Source organism: Pygoscelis adeliae, unplaced genomic scaffold (assembly GCF_000699105.1).
Source record: "Pygoscelis adeliae isolate BGI_AS28 unplaced genomic scaffold, ASM69910v1 Scaffold227, whole genome shotgun sequence".
Taxonomy (NCBI): domain Eukaryota; kingdom Metazoa; phylum Chordata; class Aves; order Sphenisciformes; family Spheniscidae; genus Pygoscelis; species Pygoscelis adeliae.
This window is the reverse complement of record NW_008825100.1, coordinates 66,410-71,985: the sequence shown is the minus strand read 5'-3', so window position 1 is coordinate 71,985 and position 5,576 is coordinate 66,410.

The following is a 5,576-nucleotide window of genomic DNA, read 5'->3' as shown; positions in this document are numbered from 1 at the left end:
CTTAAACTTATAATTACCAATACAAACTGAGAAATATGTGCTCCTGAGATGACCTTGTTTACATGCAAATGTCTGTGAGATACATACATCCCTGTGTTTATTAAATAAATTACTCATAAATTAAACAGAATCTCCCCTATCAGTTTGAGTATACTCCTCTTTTCTCATGATCCATTAAGCATTAGTCCCTGAAGGTTTACTTTTTAGAATGCCTGTTTTATTGGATACAATTTCCTCATGAATGACTGTTATGGTGAAGGAAACATCACGTATATAAACTAGATGTTTATACACTACAGTAAGCCTTAAGCAAGGTAATACAGTTTACATAATTACATATGTGGGAAAATAGATCAATTAAAACTGAAAGTGTAGTTAATTTCTTAGATTTGTGCTGGGCTGCCCGATGTGGTTTGAAGGTCCTCGGTCTGATTAGGTAAAGAGTTTGGGACTAGTTTTCAGACTCTCTAGTAACAGAGGCAGTAAGGCTAGTAACTTCATAAACAAAACACTGACTTTTCTCTAGTAAGTCCAAAACTTACCCTGGTCTGCAAACTGCGTGCTATCAAAATACTGTGTAAGTGAGATCCATTATTTTTATATAACCATTATTTTTACACAACCACTGTTCATTTGGCTGTTAATCACGTTGAACCAAAACAAATGCAATTTCTTGCCAAATGTTTCTCATTAGTCTATATTGTAAACTACTGGTTACATTCAAGAATTTAAAGAGCAGTTATCAGCTTCAGGTACTTGGCTCTGGATTTTACTTTAAGGAGCTCTAAGTCTCTGAGGGTAACCTGCCTTATGAAAATCAACCCCCTTTTATTTACTCTTTACCCAGGTCCCAAATTTTAGGGCTAAACACTGGAAAGTGCGTGTTTAAATGAGCATTTGTCAAATGAAGATTACAACAGTTTGCCAGTTCAAAACAGGAGACTGGGTAAGAGGCAAAGATTTGCCAGTATGAGGAAGTTCGAGCTTCTTGAATAGAAAGAAATATCTTGTTTCAAAATGAGGAGAGACTACAACAGATAAAAGGCACGTATAATACATGAGTGTGCGGTGAGCCTGCGGCCACAGCTCTTCTTTCCGGAGGAGCATGGATATTCACTTTTAATATTTATAATTAGATGTATGCTGCAAATTAAAGAAATAGAAAATATTGCTGGAGGATGGATCATAATCTAAGAGGGAAATGTTTTATTGGAATTAACTTTTTTTTGCACGATTTGATGTTAGGTTTCCTATTGCCAACATGCAGTTTTTCAGCATTCTTGTCCTGCAATAGAGGAGAGGAACACTAGACCAAAATGAACATAATTTGTCATAATTTTCCAGTCGGGTGTCTTGATGGTTTTAATTACATTTTATAATATTACCAAGATTTTTTAATAAGCTTAATGGAGCCATATTAATTAGTGCCTTTGGGGAAGTTAGAAGAGAAAATATTTTTGTGAGAGAAAAATATGTAAGAAATATTTTCAAATGGAAATAATTACAATTTTTTTCTTCCACTTTCTAGGACTCTTACCCTTGGCCCTTTATATGATGAAACAAAATTACCTCCTTTTTTTCTTTTCTTTTGTTTAATTCTTGAAAATGAGCATGTTTTGTGGAAAGGAGAGCTGAAGAACATCATGCAGAAAAATCTACTTTGGAAACTCAATGAGTTACAATTGATTTTCCCTTTTCTCTGAACTGCATTTGCATGCTTTAAATGATTTATGGTTCATTAGTTCAGGTTAGAGAAAACTTTTACTTTGTTATTGTGAACTGCAGAATTCAATAAAAGAAAGGAAAATTATTCACTTGCAGAGATCCTGAAAGAAAAATTATGGTTCTTCAGGGTTTAAATTGGGATATGGTAGCAAGCTGCTTTCTTTTTTAATCCTTACTAATTTAAGAGCATGAGTCTCATAGAAGCATAATGGACTTACGGTCCGAAATCTCTCTAAATGGGAATTTCAAATGCACCACTGACTGTTTGTATTAGGCGAAATTGTCCCAGTCCTTTTTTGACCAGACAGGGGGATAATAGGAAATAAGCCTGACCGTTACATCTCTGCTTGGCTTCTGCATCCTTTTAGTGAACGCAAAGAGAGAATCTGAATTTCTTTCAGCTAATCCTGGAGTGATCCCTTTTAGACAAAGAGTTGACTCCGACAGCTCAATCCAGCCCCAGAATAAAAGGAATTTATATATATCCTTTCTTGGACGCCATTTAGCAAAGCAGATATTACTGCTGCCTTGTGGTGACATGTTTTTTTTTTCTGCTGGGGCAGCAAAAGGGACAGTGAAATAATGGGGAGAACAACAGTGTGTCCTTCCTGCCATAAGAGCAGAGGATATGCACCAGTTGTTAAGATTTGTGAGCAAAGCAACTGTTGTGTGCCACTATCTGTTTTGTTAAACGCACAGCAAGGAAACCTGTTACACACTAATTATTAATCACAAGAAGCAGCTTTGCTTTTCCATTTTCAGCAGACTCCTCAATAGGTAGCATCATTTTCAGTTCCTCATGCTTTTTAATTAATGCATTTGCTTTTGTTGTATTTTGTTATGATAAAAGCAACCTAGTTTATAAACAAGCACTGCTTCTAGGCCAGATCTCCTGCAGATACAAGTGGACTCAGGTTTCATTGGATGTCTCCGGAACCACTGCTTGGTTCCTGCTCTTCCCCTGAGTATTTGTGCTACTATTTTTCTCTCCTATAGGATGCAATATTTAAGGCAAGGGATCATGCTCCCAGGACAGTAGCTGCCAGCTTTATTAAGTAATTGGAGTGCAGGAGTCATGCTTACAGTTCAGCCTTTGTTGACAGGAATTCAGCAGGGAGAGCAGAACTTTATTCCAAAGTACAGCACAGTCCTTCTCCAGAGGGGCCAATGAATGTGAGAGAAATGTGTGAACAGGCAAGGCCCCCTGCAACAATCATTACTTATTAACGTTTGAAGATAAGAGCAGTACATTATGAGTCTGCCTCTAGTTTCTAAAAATAGATTTGTAACTGCTTTGGATATGTCAGCTACATTTTCTTACTTTACAATTTTGTGGATAATGTGAAAAAGAGGATGGAGGGATTCCTTTCATGTCAATCACAATTATCTCCTCCCACTGTTTGGAGGTTTGTTTTCCTTCTTCTTTTTTGCATTGTTTTTAAAATGCTGCTGGTTTTGTAAACGAAATTGATAATTTACAGTAAAAGTTGAAGCACTAGTTTGGAAAATATTGAAACTTTTATGTTTATTCCCATCCTCTTCCTCTGTGGTTCATCCTTTTTCTCTCTCTTCCCAAAAATCCTATTCATCAAATTTAGTACAGATTTATTGACAGTTTTATTGCCCTGAAACTGTTGGTTTCTTTCTTTTAAAAACTGACTATTGTTGAAAACCAGCTTTTGCTGATCTCTCTCTATTAATTAAATATTTTAGTAGTCTGATCATGTGTGCATGTGTGTATTAGCAAGTGTCTTCATTAAATCTCCTCTGTGTCATTTTTTATGCAAATACATAAAGCTTTCCCATTATTCCTTAGTCACTTGCTGTATTGTAATAAATTCTTTATAGTTATATATACACTTCATACAATTTGTAGACACGGGAGAAATAGACAGGGAAGAGAAAAATAGTTTGAGGATTAAAACACAAGCCAGAATCTGGGATCACTTGTGTCCACAGTGCAGGACATGTGCTCTGCATAATTTGTTGTCATATGTGTATCCTGACTGTCTGTCAAAACAAGATACGAATGTATGCTGTCTGCTACATATTTATTTTAAAAAGAAATTTGAGTACACATCTATAGAGCAGGCTCTGATTTTTTTTCTTTTTTCTGTCAAACTGAAATGCTGAGATTGATTTCAATTTTTATTTGACATGCACAATATAACGTACAGACAGGTTCTTGAGCAGTGGTTTCACTATTATTCCATCAGATGCACAGTTCCTGGGCCAAGCAAATAAAAGATTATTAAAAAGGTGCATAACTCATTAGCAGGGCAATGGCCAGTGCAAAGGCTGTGATGTGTATTTGCTGCGTCATGGAAGGCATGAAAATGAAAAGATACCTGAGGAAAGGTATATGACTGTGTCAGAAGGTGAGAGCTCATGGGAGGAGACTAGGTAGAAAGGGGAAATTAGAGAATGTATTCTGCTTAAAGAAAGCAAACCTTGTGATGTCCGTGATGACATAGAGGTCTTCATTCTTAAGGATGGGTACTTTTCTTGTCCATGGCTTCTTTACTTCTGTCTTAAAAAGTTTAGGCAAAAGGTTAAGCTTGAGGACTAGCATCTTTTTGTAGTACTGACCTCTTAGAAGAGATTTCTGTCCTCTGCTTACAAAAAAAAGAGCATTAATATCTTCTCTGACATGTACCTAATGCTACTTCATTGGTTGGAACCACCCATGCGGGTTGTCAGATCCAACTTCTCCACCATCTTAAACAACATGCTAAGTGAAATCAGATAAAACTCAGCTGGAGAAAATGTGATGATTGTAGCTGGCTGCCCTAGTTCCATATCAGCCTGGATCAATTACTTCAGCAAGAAAATGGTCTTTTTGTTAAAATAGACAATATTTTATTTTCAAGGAAAGAAAGTCCACTTTACTGCAGAGTTAGGACAGGCTTGTGCTGTAAGCCACCAGAAAGGAGTAGTGAAGCACTGTAAGCCAGGTAAAAAACATGTTTGAGCTCTGGGACCAATGTCTTGGTAAAACTTTTTTGATCCACTGCATATTTCAATAATGTGACTATTTCTAGTATTGTCATAAGGAATAAAACACCAGATAGAAGCATGAAAACTTCTCCAGTAGTGAATCAGAAGTTTGCTCAAGTATTTGCCTGATCTTCATGTTCTTCATAATGCCTGAGTGACCTGGTGAAGAATGACACGGGAATATCACATGAAATGACTCTTTCTTGACTCACCCTGCTCTGTCTGACAGGCAGCCTCTCTCTGTGAGATAGCTGAGAACCACACGGGTGATGAAACCATTTAGCGCTCTGCAGCATCCTTCACTCCACCTCTTTTTCCCCAGCAAGTTCTGCAAAGTTATGAAGCAGTTTATCTCACGCGTTGCCGTGGCGACGCTTGCTTTCGAGATCAGCAAGGCAGAGCTGTCACAGTGAGTGATTGCACAAACTTTGCAAACCGATTAATGTGCCTGGAACGCTGAAAATATTAAACTATAGTCTTTAGCTAATCAGAGTGCCAGGGGGACAAAACCAGAAACCAGAAACAATGCTGTGGTTCAAACAGCCCCTGCGGTGAGGGAGACTCTGATGTACTCAGAGTAACCAATGTCACCACTCCCACCCACCCTTTATCCCCCAGCTATTTGGTATACAGACTTTCCCCTTCTGATGCTGGGAGCCTTTACATCGTAATACTAGTGTAAAAACAAGCATCTCTGCAAGACAGATTTTCTCCTGTTGCTCACCTGACTGTGAAAATCGTGTACTGACAATTGAATTTTTCAAAGCAAAAGTGAGTGATCTACTTGTTATTGTTTGCACGATACATTTTTCCCTGGGGGACCTCATGTTCAACTCATCCATTATTTAAAATTC